The sequence below is a fragment of the Pseudophryne corroboree genome, chromosome 4 (genome assembly GCF_028390025.1).
Source record: "Pseudophryne corroboree isolate aPseCor3 chromosome 4, aPseCor3.hap2, whole genome shotgun sequence".
Taxonomy (NCBI): Eukaryota; Metazoa; Chordata; class Amphibia; order Anura; family Myobatrachidae; genus Pseudophryne; species Pseudophryne corroboree.
Genome location: NC_086447.1, coordinates 278,380,331 through 278,395,555, shown reverse-complemented (window position 1 = coordinate 278,395,555; position 15,225 = coordinate 278,380,331).

Here is a 15,225-nt window from a genome sequence, read left to right as displayed (position 1 = left end):
CAGCGCCATTTTCTCTCACAGAAAGCCTGGAGAGAAGGCTCCCAGGCTCTTCCCTGCACTGCACTACAGAAACAGGGTTAAAACAGAGAGGGGGGGCACTGATTTTGGCGATATTGAGATATATATAAAGATGCTATAAGGGAAAACACTTATATAAGGTTGTCCCTATATAATTATAGCGTTTTGGTGTGTGCTGGCAAACTCTCCCTCTGTCTCCCCAAAGGGCTAGTGTGGGTCCTGTCCTCTGTCAGAGCATTCCCGGTGTGTGTGCTGTGTGTCGGTACGTGTGTGTCGACATGTATGAGGACGATGTTGGTGAGGAGGCGGAGAAATTGCCTGTAATGGTGATGTCACTCTCTAGGGAGTCGACACCGGAATGGATGGCTTATTTAGGGAATTACGTGAGAATGTCAACACGCTGCAAGGTCGGTTGACGACGTGAGACGGCCGACAAACTATTAGTACCGGTCCAGGCGTCTCAGAAACACCGTCAGGGGCGTTAAAAACGCCCATTTACCTCAGTCGGTCGACACAGACACGGACACTGAATCCAGTGTCGACGGTGAATAAACAAACGTATTTCTCATTAGGGCCACACGTTAAGGGCAATGAAGGAGGTGTTGCATATTTCTGATACTACAAGTACCACAAAAAAGGGTATTATGTGGGAGTGAAAAAACTACCTGTAGTTTTTCCTGAATCAGATAAAATAAAATGAAGTGTGTGATGATGCGTGGGGTTACCCCGATAGCAAATATTGGCGTTATACCCTTTCCCGCCAGAAATTAGGGCGCGTTGGGAAACACCCCTTAGGGTGATAAGGCGCTCACACGCTTATCAAGTGGCGTTACCGTCTCCAGATACGGCCGCCCTCAAGGAGCCAGCTGATAGGAAGCTGGAAAGATATCCTAAAAAGTATATACACACATACGGTGGTTATACTGCGACCAGCGATCGCCATCAGCCTGGAGATGCAGTGCTGGGTTGGCTTGGTCGGATTCCCTGACTGAAAATATTTTATTCATATAGAGCATTTAATAGGATGCATTCTATATATATGTACGTGAGATGCACAGAGGGATATTTGCTCTCTGGCATCAAGATAAGTACGTTGTCCATATCACCCAGAAGATGTCATGGACACGACAGTGGTCAGGTGATACAGATCCCATACGGCACATGGAAGTATTGCCGTATAAAGGGAAGGAGTTAGTTGGGGTCGGTCCATCGGACCTGGGGACCACGGCAACAGCTGGGAAATCCAACCTTTTTACCCCAAGTTACATCTCAGCTGAAAAAGACACCGTCTTTTCAGCCTCAATCCTTCCTTTCCCATGAGGGCATGCAGGCAAAAGGCCAGTCATATCTGCCCAGACATAGAGGTAAGGGAAGTAGACTGCAGCAGGCAGCCCCTTCCCAGGAAAAGAAGCCCTCCACCGCGTCTGCCAAGTCCTCAGCATGACGCTGGGGCCATGCAAGCGGACTCAAGGTGGGGGGGGTAGTCTCAAGAGTCTCAGCGCGCAGTGGGATCACTCGCAGGTTGACCCCTAGATAGTACAAGTATTATCCCAGGGGTACAGATTGGAGAGTCGAGACATCTTCTCCTCGCAGGTTTCTGAAGTCTGCTTTACCAACGGCTCCCTCCGACAGGGAGGCAGCATTGGAAACTATTCACAAGCTGTATATCCAGCAGGTGATAATCAAAGTACCCCTCCTACAACAAGGAAAAGGGTATTATTTTTCCACACTAGATTGTGGTACTGACGCCAGACGGCTTGGTGAGACATAGTCTAAACTGAAATCTTTGAACACTTACATAAAAGGTTCAAATCGAGATGGAGTCACTCAGAGCAGTGATAGCGAACCGGAAAAAAGGGGACTATATGGTGTCCCTGGACATCAAGGATTACCTCCATGTCCAAATTTGCCCTTCTCAACAAGGGTACCTCTGGTTCGTGGTACAGAACTGTCAATATCAGTTTCAGACGATGCCGTTTGAATTATCCACGGCACCCCGGGCCTTTTACCAAGGTAATGGCCGAAAAGATGTTTCTTCAAAGAAAAAAGGCATCTAAATTATCCCTTACTTGGACGATATCCTGAAAAGGGCAAGTTCCAGAGAACAGTTGGAGGTCGGAAGAGCACTATCTAAAGTAGTTCTACGACAGCACGACTGGATTCTAAATATTCCAAGAATCGCAGCTGTTTTCCGACGATACGTCTGCTGTTCCTAGGAATGATTCTGGGCATAGTCCAGAAAAAGGTGTTCCTCCGGGAGGAAAAAGCCAAGGAGTTATTCGACCTAGTCAGAAACCTCCTAAAACCAGGCCAAGTATCAGTGCATCAATGCACAGGAGTCCTGGGAAAAATGGTGGCTTCTTACGAAGCGATTCCATTCGGCAGATCTCAGGGGATTTGCTGGACGAATGGTCCGGATCGCATTTTCAGATGCATCAGCGGATAATCCTGTCTCCAAGGACAAGGGTGTCTCTTCTGTGGGGGCTGCAGAGTGCTCATCTTTTAGAGGGCAGCACACTCAGCATTCAGGACTGTGTTCTGGGGACCACGGATACCAGCCTGAGAGGCTGGGGAGTAGTCACACAGGGAAAAAATTTCCAAGGAAGTGTGGTCAAGTCTGGAGACTTCTCTCCACATGAATATACTTGAGCTAAGGGCAATTTACAATGCTCTGAGCCTAGGAAGACTCCTGCTTCAAAGTCAACCGGTGCTGATCCAGTAGGACATCATCATGGCGGTCGCCCACGTTATCAGACGGGGCGACACAAGAAGCAGGAGGGCAATGACAGCAAGGATTCTTCGCTGGGCGGAAAATCATGTGATAACACTGTCAGCAGTGTTCATTCCGGGAGTGGGCAACTGGGAAGATTTTCTCAGCATAAATGAATTCCACCCGGAAAAGTGGAAACTTAATCTGGAAGTTTCCACATGATTGTAAACCGTTGGGAAAGACCAAAGGTGGTTATGATGGCGTCCCACCTGAAGCGCCAGGTCAAGAGACACTCAGGCAATAGCTGGGACGCTCTGGTAACACCGTCGGTGTACCAGTCGGTGTATGTGTTCCATCCTCTGCTTTTCATACCCAATGTATTGAAAATGATAGGAAGGAGAGGAGTAAGAACTATACTCGTGGCTCCGGTTTGGCCAAGAAGGACTTGGTTCCCGGAACTTCAAGAGATACTAAGAAGGGTCTTGATTCGGCAAGAACCGTGTCTGTTCCGGGACTTACCGCAGCTGCGTTGACGCCAAGGCGGGTGAACGCCGGATCCTAAGGGAAAGAGGCATTCCGGAAGAGGTCATCCCTACCCTGGTCAGAGCCAGGAAGGAGGTGACCGCACAACATTATCACCACTTAGGTGAAAATATGTGCCAGGGTGTGAGTCCAGGAAGGCTCCACGGAAGAATTTCAACTAGGTTAATTTCTACATTTCCTGCAAACAGGAGTGTCTATGGGTCTCAAATTGGGTCCATTAAGGTTCAAATTTCGGCCTGTTGATTTTCTTCCAGAAAGAAATTGGCTTCAGTTCCTGAAGTCCAGAAGTTGTTAAGGGAGTACTGCATATACAGCCCCTTTGATGTCTCCAGTGGCACTGGGCGATCTCAACGTAGTTTTGGGATTCCTAAAAAATCACATTGGTTTAAACAACTCAAATCTGTGGATTTGATATATCTCACATGGAAAATGACCATGCTGTTGGTCCTGGCCTCGGCCAGGCGAGTGTCAGAATTGGCGGCTTTATCTCACAAAGCCATATCTGATTGTCCATTCGGACAGAGCAAAGCTGCGGACTCGTCCCCAGTTTCTCCTTAAGGTGGTGTCAGCGTTTCACCTGAACCAGCTTATTGTGGTACCTGCGGCTACTAGGGACTTGGAGGACTCCAAGTTGCTGGATGTTATCAGGGCCCTGAAAATATAGTTTCCAGGTTGGCTGGAGTCAGGAAATCTGGCTTGCTGTTTATCCTGTATGCACCCAACAATGCTGGGTGCTTCTGCTTCTAAGCAGTCGATTGCTCGTGGGATTGGTAGCACAATTCAACTTGCACATTCTGTGGCAGGCCTGCCACAGTCTAAATCTGTTAAGGCCCATTCCACAAGGAAGGTGGGCTCATCTTGGGCGGCTGCCCGAGGGGTCTCGGCATTACAACTTTGCCGAGCAGCTACGTGGTCGGGGGAGAACACGTTTGTAAAATTCTACAAATTTGATACCCTGGCAAAAGAGGACCTGGAGTTCTCTCATTCGGTGCTGCAGAGTCATCCGCACTCTCCCGCCCGTTTGGGAGCTTTGGTATAATCCCCATGGTCCTTTCAGGAACCCCAGCATCCACAAGGACGATAGAGAAAATAAGAATTTACTTACCGATAATTCTATTTCTCGGAGTCCGTAGTGGATGCTGGGCGCCCATCCCAAGTGCGGATTATCTGCAATACTTGTACATAGTTATTGCTAACTAAATCGGGTTATTGTTGTTGTGAGCCATCTTTTCAGAGGCTCCGCTGTTATCATACTGTTAACTGGGTTCAGATCACAGGTTGTACAGTGTGATTGGTGTGGCTGGTATGAGTCTTACCCGGGATTCAAAATTCCTCCCTTATTGTGTACGCTCGTCCGGGCACAGTACCTAACTGGAGTCTGGAGGAGGGTCATGGGGGGAGGAGCCAGTGCACACCACCTGATCGGAAAGCTTTACTTTTTGTGCCCTGTCTCCTGCGGAGCCGCTATTCCCCATGGTCCTTTCAGGAACCCCAGCATCCACTACGGACTCCGAGAAATAGAATTATCGGTAAGTAAATTCTTATTTTTCCTGAATCTGAGAAATAAAATGAGGTGTGTAATGCGTGGGTTTCCCCCCGATAAAAATTGATAATTTCTTAAAAAGTATTGGCTGTATACCCTTTCCCGCCAGAGGTTAGGGTGCGTTGGGAAACACCCCCTAGGGGGGATAAAGCGCTCACACGCTTGTAAGAACAAGGGCTCTACCCTCTCACGAGATGGCCGCCCTTAAGGATCCTGCTGATAGAAAGCAGGAGGGTATCCAAAAATGTATTCACACACAAACTGGTGTTATACTGCGACCAGCAATCGCCTCAGCCTGGAGGTGCAGTGCTGGGTTGGCATGGTCGGATTCCCTGACTGGAAATATTGATATCCTAGATAAGAATAGTATATTATTGCCTATAGAGCATTTAAAAGATGCATTTCTATATATGCATGATGCACAGCGGAATATTTGCCGACTGGCATCAAGTATAAGTGCGTTGTCCAATTCTACCAGTAAAATGGTCAGGTGATGCGGATTCCAAACGGCATTTGGAAGTATTGCCTTTGAAAGGGGACATTTGGGGTCGGTCTTTTAGACCTGGTGGCCACGGCAACAACTGGGAAATCCACGTTTGTACCCCAGGTCGCCTCTCAAAATAAGACGCCGTATTATCAGGCGCAGTCCTTTGTTGGCAAGCGGACAAAAGGTTCCTCTTTTCTGCTCGTGACAGAGGGAGAGGAAAAAGGCTGAAGAGATTACCCAGTTCCCAGGAACAGAAATCTTTTCCCGCCTCTGCAAAAGCCCTCAGTATGACGCTAGGGCCTTACAAGCTCAGGCACGGTGGGGGCCCGTTCTCAATGAATTTCAGTGCGCAGTGGGCTCACTCGCAAGTAGACCCCTGGATCCTTCAGGTAATATCTCAAGGGTACATATTGAAATTCGAGACGTCTCCCCCTCGCCGTTTCCAAAAGTCGGCTTTACCGACGTCTCCCTCTGACAGGGAGGCAGTTTTGGAAGCCATTCACAAGCTGTATTCCCAGCAGGTGATAATCAAGGTACCCCTCCTGCAACAGGGAACGGGGTATTATTCCACACTATTGTGGTACCGAAGCCAGACGGCCCGGTGAGACCGATTCTAAATCTAAAATCTTTGAACACTTACATACAGAGGTTCAAATTCAAGATTGAGTCACTCAGAGCAGTGATTGCGAACCTGGAAGAAGGGGACTATATGATGTCTTGGGACATCAAGGATGCTTACCTTCATGTCAAAATTTACCCTTCTCACCAAGGGTACCTCAGGTTATGGTACAGAACTGTCACTATCAGTTCAGATGCTGCCGTAGGGATGGTCCACGGCACCCCGGGTCTTTACCAAGGTAATGGCCGAAATGATATCCCTTCGAAGGAAGGGAATTTTAGTTATCCCTTACTTGGACGATTCCCTGATAAGGGTAAGATCCAGGGAACAGTTGGAAGTCGGTGTAGCACTATCTCAGGTAGTGTTGCGGAAGCACGATTGGATTCTCAATATTCCAAGATCGCAGCCGGTTCCGACGACTTCTCTTCTGTTTCCTAGGGATGTTCCTGGACACAGTCCAGAAAAAAGGTGTTTCTCCCGGAAGAGAAAGCCAGGGAGTTATCCGAGCTAGTCAGGAACCTCCTAAAACCGAACCAAGTCTCAGTGCATCAATGCACAAGGGTTCTGGGTAAAAATGGTGGCTTCCTACGAAGCAATCCCATTCGTTAGATTCCACGCAAGAACTTTCCAGTGGAACCTACTGGACGAATGGTCCGGGTCGCATTTTCAGATGCATCAGCGGATAACCCTGTCACCAAGGACAAGGGTATCCATCATGTGGTGATTGCAGAGTGCTCATCTTCTAGAGGGCCGCAGATTCGGCATTCAGGACTGGGTCCTGGTGACCACGGATGCCAGCCTGCGAGGCTGGGGAGCAGTCACACAGGGAAGGAATATCCAGGGCTTAGGGTCAAGCCTGGATACATCACTTCACATAAATATCCTGAAGCTAAGGGCCATTTACAATGCTCTAAGCTTAGCAAGACCTCTGCTTCAAGGTCAGCCGGTGTTGATTCAGTCGGACAACATCATGGCAGTCACCCACGTAAACAGACAGGGTGGCACAAGAAGCAGGAGGGCAATGGCAGAAGCTGCAGGGATTCTTCGCTGGGCGGAAAATCATGTGATAGCACTGTCAACAGTATTCATTCCGGGAGTGGACAACTGGGAAGCAGACTTCCTCAGCACGACCTCCACCCGGGAGAGTGGGGACTTCACCCAGAAGTCGTCCACATGATTAAAAAACTCGACAGGTATTGCGCCAGGTCAAGAGACCCTCAGGCAATAGTTGTAGACGCTCTGGTAACACCGTGGGTGTACCAGTCAGTGTATGTGTTCCCTCCTCTGCCTCTCATACCCAAGGTACTGAGATTGATAAGATGGTGAGGAGAAAGCACTATATTCGTGGCTCCGGATTGGCCAAGAAGGACTTGGTAACCGGAACTTCAAGAGATGCTCACGGAGGATCCGTGGCCTCTACCTCTAAGAAGGGACCTGCTCCAGCAAGGACCCTGTCTGTTCCAAGACTTACCGCGGCTGCGTTTGACGGCATGGCGGTTGAACGCCGGATCCTGAAGGAAAAAAGGCTTTCCGGATGAAGTCATCCCTATCCTGATCAAAGCCAGGAAGGATGTAACCGCAAAAACATTATCACCGCAATTGGCGAAAATATGTTGCGTGGTGCGAGGCCAGTAAGGCCCGACGGAGGAAATTCAACTGGGTCGATTCCTACATTTCCTGCAAACAGGAGTGTCTATGGGCCTGAAATTAGGGTCCATTACGGTTCAAATTTGCGGCCCTGTCAATTTTCTTCCAAAAAGAACTAGCTTCAGTCCCTGAAGTTCAGACGTTTGTAAAAGGGGTACTGCATATACAGCCTCCTTTTGTGCCTCCAGTGGCACTTTGGGATCTCAATGTAGTTTTGGGTTCCAAAAGTCACATTGGTTTGAACCACTTAAATCTGTGGAGTTAAAATATCTCACATGGAAAGTGGTCATGCTGTTGGCCCTGGCCTGGGCCAGGCGCGTGTCTGAATTGGCGGCTTTATCCTGAAAAAGCCCTTATCTGATTTTCCATTCGGACAGGGCGGAATTGAGGACTCGTCCTCAGTTTCTCCCCAAGGTGGTTTCAGCGTCTCACCTGAACCAACCTATTGGTGGTGCCTGCGGCTACTAGGGACTTGGAGGCCTCCAAGTTGCTAGACGTTGTCAGTGCCCTGAAAATATATGTTTCCAGGACGGCTGGAGTCAGGAAATCTGACTCGCTGTTTATCCTGTGTGCACCCAACAAGCTGGGTGCTCCTGCTTCTAAGCAGACTATTGCTCGTTGGATTTGTAGTACAATTCAGCTTGCACATTCTGTGGCAGGCCTGCCACAGCCAAAAATCTGTAAATGCCCACTCCACAAGGAAGGTGGGCTCATCTTGGGCGGCTGCCCGAGGGGTCTCGGCTTTACAACTTTGCCGAGCAGCTACTTGGTCAGGAGCAAATACGTTTGTAAAATTCTACAAAATTGATATCCTGGCTGAGGAGGACCTGGAGTTCTCTCATTTGGTGCTGCAGAGTCATCCGCACTCTCCCGCCCGTTTGGGAGCTTTGGTATAATCCCCATGGTCCTTACGGAGTCCCCAGCATCCACTTAGGACGTTAGAGAAAATAAGAATTTACTTACCGATAATTCTATTTCTCATAGTCCGTAGTGGATGCTGGGCGCCCATCCCAAGTGCGGATTGTCTGCAATACTTGTACATAGTTATTGTTACAAAAATCGGGTTATTATTGTTGTGAGCCATCTTTCAGAGGCTCCTCTGTTATCATGCTGTTAACTGGGTTCAGATCACAGGTTATACGTTGTGATTGGTGTGGCTGGTATGAGTCTTACCCGGGATTCAAAATCCTTCCTTATTGTGTACGCTCGTCCGGGCACAGTATCCTAACTGAGGCTTGGAGGAGGGTCATAGGGGGAGGAGCCAGTGTACACCAGTTAGTCCTAAAGCTTTCTTTAGATGTGCCCAGTCTCCTGCGGAGCCGCTATTCCCCATGGTCCTTACGGAGTCCCCAGCATCCACTACGGACTATGAGAAATAGAATTATCGGTAAGTAAATTCTTATTTTAATGAATTAAAATTGCAATAAAATATTGAATAAAATAGGTCTCACTGCACTAATGAGCTTATAGTCACCATACATATAGAGATTGATCACTTGCCGCTTGATCCACTGTCCCCATGGGACCCGCACAATTGGAATGTCCCTTTATCCTGGGGTTGTTGCACAATCCCCGGGCCGAATGCTTGTAGTAACAACGCTGGAGGAATAACTGTCCCAGTAGTGTAGCAATACAACAGGAAAGTCCTCACCAGTAGTGCGTAGTTGTGATGATGTTCGGTCCTTGTTATATGGATGTGGGTACAAATAGCGCTATTTTGGCAGAGTCCACAGAGGTCCAAGCGGTGATAAGTATTCAGTGAAAAGGTGACACAGGCTCACCGCTGACGCGTTTCACAGCTGACTGCTGCTTTATCAAAGAACTGTTGTGAGGGAACATAGCTCAAGAAGGTAGACTTACCAGTGGTATCTGCCGAGATCAACTTAACAAAGCCATCCCCAAACCAGGTTACACCTTCATAGGGAAGATACTCCATTAATTCTCGGAGTCAGCCTCAGCATTCCCTTGGTGAATCCACAACGCCTTCCTAGTCGAGACGGTCATGGAATTGGCCCGTGAACCCAAGAGTCCTATACCTCTTGTAGTCGCACGGCAGCATGCTGCAATGTTCTAGATAAAGACCCAATTTAAGGAATATCTCATCTCTCCCCAGGGTAATTATATCGGATGACAAGGTAAATGACCATTTCTGAATACAAGCACCCATGCGTATGTAATGCAAATATCATCAAAGCATATAATTAAAATATCACTTAGCTTCCTGTTTACGATCCTTTGTGACAGGGCCCCGTGCAGACCAGGGGTTGACTTCCACTTTATTCTATCCACGGCGGGAAAAGAATAATCACCCGTACTCCTCGAGAAGATTTAAGACCATCTCGTCACGACTGACCTAGAGCTTTATCAACAGAGCGACCAGCACATGAAAAGGAATAACTTTACTTCAGCATTCATTAGAAATCGTAATATGAATATACATATTTCTCTGACGTCCTAAGTGGATGCTGGGACTCCGTAAGGACCATGGGGAATAGCGGCTCCGCAGGAGACTGGGCACAACTAAAGAAAGCTTTAGGACTACCTGGTGTGCACTGGCTCCTCCCACTATGACCCTCCTCCAGACCTCAGTTAGAATCTTGTGCCCGGCTGAGCTGGATGCACACTAGGGGCTCTCCTGAGCTCCTAGAAAGAAAGTATATTTAGGTTTTTTATTTTACAGTGAGATCTGCTGGCAACAGACTCACTGCAGCGAGGGACTAAGGGGAGAAGAAGCGAACCTACCTAACAGGTGGTAGTTTGGGCTTCTTAGGCTACTGGACACCATTAGCTCCAGAGGGATCGACCGCAGGACCCGACCTTGGTGTTCGTTCCCGGAGCCGCGCCGCCGGCCCCCTTACAGAGCCAGAAGCAAGAAGTGTTCCGGAAAATCGGCGGCAGAAGACTTCTGTCTTCAACAAGGTAGCGCACAGCACTGCAGCTGTGCGCCATTGCTCCTCATGCACACCTCACACTCCGGTCACTGATGGGTGCAGGGCGCTGGGGGGGGGGCGCCCTGAGGGCAATATAAGACACCTTGGCCGGCAAATCATCACAATATATAGTCCCAGGGCTATATATGTGATAAATTACCCCTGCCAGAATCCATAAAAAAGCGGGAGAAAAGTCCGCCGAAAAAGGGTCGGGGCTATCTCCCTCAGCACACTGGCGCCGTTTTTTCTTCACAGTGCAGCTGGAAGACAGCTCCCCAGGCTCTCCCCTGTAGTTTTCAGGCTCAAAGGGTTAAAAAGAGAGGGGGCACTAAATTTAGGCGCAATATATGTATACAAGCAGCTATTGGGAGGAAAAAATCACTCGGTTATAGTGTTAATCCCTGCATTATATAGCGCTCTGGTGTGTGCTGGCATACTCTCTCTCTGTCTCCCCAAAGGACTTTGTGGGGTCCTGTCCTCAGTCAGAGCATTCCCTGTGTGTGTGCGGTGTGTCGGTACGGCTGTGTCGACATGTTGGATGAGGAAGGTTACGTGGAGGCGGAGCAGAGGCCGATAAATGGGATGTCGCCCCCTGTGGGGCCGACACCAGAGTGGATGGATAGGTGCAAGGTATTAACCGACAATGTCAACTCCTTACATAAAAGGCTGGATGACGTAACAGCTGTGGGACAGCCGGCTTCTCAGCCCGCGCCTGCCCAGGCGTCTCAAAGGCCATCTGGGGCTCAAAAAACGCCCGTTACCTCAGATGGCAGACACAGATGTCGACACGGAGTCTGACTCCAGTGTCGACGAGGTTGATATATATACACAATCCACTAGGAACATCCGTTACATGATCTCGGCAATGAAAAATGTGTTACACATTTCTGACATGAACCCAAGTACCACATAAAAGGGGTTTTATTTTTGGGGAGAAAAAGCAGCCAGTGTTTTGTTCCCCCATCAGATGAGTGAATGAAGTGTGTGAAGAAGCGTGGGTTCCCCCGATAAGAAACTGGTAATTTCTAAAAAGTTACTGATGGCGTACCCTTTCCCGCCAGAGGATAGGTCACGTTGGGAGATATCCCCTAGGGTGGATAAGGCGCTCACACGTTTGTCAAAAAAGGTGGCACTGCCGTCTTAGGATACGGCCACCTTGAAGGAGCCTGCTGATAAAAAAGCAGGAGGCTATCCTGAAGTCTGTATATACACACTCAGGTTCTATACTGAGACCTGCAATTGCCTCAGTATAAATAGTGCTGCTGCAGCGTGGTCTGATACCCTGTCAGATAATATTAATACCCTAGACAGGGATAATATTTTGCTAACATAGAGCATATTAAAGACGTTGTCTTATATATGAAGGATGCACAGAGGGATATTTGCCGGCTGGCATCCAGAATTAATGCAATGTCCATTCTGCCAGGAGGGTATTAGAAACCCGGCAGTGGACAGGTGATGCTGTCTTTAAAGGGCACATGGAGATTCTGCCTTATAAGGGGGTGAGGAATTGTTTGGGTATGGTCTCTGGGGCCGCGTATCCACAGCAACAGCTGGGAAGAAATTTTTTTACCTCCGGTTTCCTCACAGCCTAAGAAAGCACCGTATTTTCAGGTACAGTCCTTTCGGCTTCAGAAAAGCAAGCGGGTCAAAGGCGCTTCCTTTCTGCACAGAGACGAGGGAAGAAGGAAAAAGCTGCACCAGACAGCCAGTTCCCAGGATCAAAAATCTTCCCCCGCTTCCTCTGAGTCCACCGCATGACGCTGGGGCTCCACAGGTGGAGACAGGTGCGGTGGGGGCGCGTCTCGGGAACTTCAGGGACCAGTGGGCTTGCCCACAGGTGGATCCCTAGGTTCTGCAAGTAGTATCACAGGGATACAGGCTGGAGTTCGAGGCGACTCCCCCTCGCCGTTACCTCACATCAGCCTTGCCTGCTGCCCTCGGAGAAAGGTAGTACTGGCGGCAATTCACAAGCTGTACTTCCAGCAGGTGAAATCAAGGTACCCCTCCTTCAACAAGGCCTGGGGTTACTATTCCAAAATGTTGTGGTACCGAAACCAGACGGTTCGGTGAGACCCATTCTAAAATTGAAATCCTTGAACACTTATATACGAAGGTTCAAGTTCAAAATGGAATCGCTCAGGGCGATTATTGCAAGCCTGGAGAATTTCATGGTATCACTGGACATCAAGGATGCTTACCTGCATGTCCCTATTTACCCTCTTCACCAGGAGTACCTCAAAATTGTGGTACAGGATTGTCATTACCAATTCCAGACGTTGCCGTTGGTCTGTCCCCGGCACCGAGGTATTTACCAAGGTAATGGCCGAAATAATTATCCCGTACTTGGACGATCTCCTTATAAAGGCGAGGTCCAGGGAGCAGTTGTTTGTCGGAGTAGCACTATCTCGGGAAGTGCTACAACAGCACGGCTGGATTCTGAATATTCCAAAGTCGCAGCTGGTTCCTACGACGCGTCTACTGTTCCTGGGTATGGTTCTGGACACAGAACAGGATAAAAAGGGTTTCTCCCGGAGTAAAAGTCCAAGGAGTTGTCGTCTCTAGACAGAGACCTCCTAATACAAATACAGGTGTCGGTGCATCAATGCACGCGAGCCCTGGGAAAGATGGTAGCTTCTTACGAAGAAATTCCATTCGCCAGGTCCCATGCAAGGATCTTCCAGTGGGATCTGTTGGACAAGTGGTCCGGGTCGCATCTTCAGATGCATTGGCGGATAACCCTGTCTCCAAGGGCCAGGGTGTCGCTGTTGTGGTGGCTGCAGAGTGCTCATCTTCTAGGGGGCCGCAGATTCGGCATACAGGACGGGGTCCTGGTGACCACGGATGCCAGCCTTCGAGGCTGGGGGGCAGTCACACAGGGAAGAAACTTCCAAGGCTATGGAAAAGTCAGGAGACTTCCCTACACATAAATATTCTGGAACTAAGGGCCATTTACAATGCCCTAAGTCAGGCTAGGCCCCTGCTTCAACACCGGCCGGTGCTGATCCAGTCAGACAACATCACGGCGGTCGCTCATGTAAACCGACAGGGCGGCACAAGAAGCCACAAGGATTCTCCGATGGGCGGAAAATCATGTGTTAGCACTGTCAGCAGTGTTCATTCCCGGAGTGGACAACTGAGAAGCAGACTTTCTCAGAAGACACGACCTCCACCCGGGAGAGTGAGGACTTCATCCAGAAGTCTTCCAAATGATTGTACACCGTTGGGAAAGGCCACAGGTGGACATGATGGCGTCCCGCCTCAACAAAAAGCTACAAAGATATTGCGCCAGGTCAAGGGACCCTCAGGCGATAGCTGTGGACGCTCTGGTAACACCGTGGGTGTACCAGTCGGTGTATGTGTTCCCTTCTCTGCCTCTCTTACCCAGGGTAATGAGAATGATAAGAAGGAGAGGAGTAAGAACTATACTCATTGTTCCGGGTTGGCCAAGAAGAGCTTGGTACCCAGAATTCCAAGAAATGATCTCAGAGGACCCATGGCCTCTGCCGCTCAGACAGGACCTGCTGCAGCAGGGGGCCTGTCTGTTCCAAGACGTACCGCGGCTGCGTTTGACGGCATGGCGGTTGAACGCCGGATCCTGAAGGAAAAGGGCATTCCGGAGGAAGTTATCCCTACGCTATTTAAAGCTAGGAAAGAAGTGAACGCAAACCATTATCACCGCATATGGCGGAAATATGTTGCGTGCTGTGAGGCCAGGAAGGCCCCAAAGGAGGAATTTCAGCTAGGTCGATTTCTGCACTTCCTACAGTCAGAGGTGACTATGGGCCTAAAATTGGGTTCCATTAAGGTCCAGATTTCGGCTCTATCGATTTTCTTCCAAAATATAACTGGCTTCACTGCCTGAAGTTCAGACTTTTGTTAAGGGAGCGCTGCATAGTCAGCCCCCGTTTGTGCCTCCAGTGGCACCGTGGGATCTCAACGTGGTGTTGGATGTCCTGAAGTCGCATTGGGTTGAGCCACTTAAATCCGTGGAGCTACAATACCTCACGTAGAAAGTGGTCATGCTGTGGGCCTTGGTGTCGGCCAGGCGTGTATCAGAATTGGCAGCTTTGTCATACAAAAGCCCTTATCTGTATTTTATATGGATAAGGCGGAATTGAGGACTCGTTCCCAATTCCTTCCTAAGGTGGTATCAGTTTTTCATGTGAACCAACCTATTGTGGTGCCTGCGGCTACTTGGGACTTGGAGGATTCCAAGTTACTGGACGTAGTCAGGGCCCTGAAAAGTATATGTTTCCAGGACGGCTGGAGTCAGGAAAACTGACTCGCTATTTATCCTGTATGCACCCAACAAGCTGGGTGCTCCTGCTTCTAAGCAGACTATTGCTCGCTGGATCTGTGGCACGATTCAACTTGCACATTCTGCGGCTGGACTGCCGCACCCTAAATCTGTAAAAGCCCATTCCACGAGGAAAGTGGGCTCTTCTTGGGCGGCTGCCCGAGGGGTCTCGGCTTTACAACTTTGCCGAGCTGTTACTTGGTCGGGTTCAAACACTTTTGCAAGAGTCCTACAAGTTTGATACCCTGGCTGAGGAGGACCTGGAGTTTGCTCATTTGGTGCTGCAGAGTCATCCGCACTCTCCCGCCCGTTTGGGAGCTTTGGTATAATCCCCATGGTCCTTACGGAGTCCCAGCATCCACTTAGGACGTCAGAGAAAATAAGATTTTACTCACCGGTAAATCTATTTCTCGTAGTCCGTAGTGGAT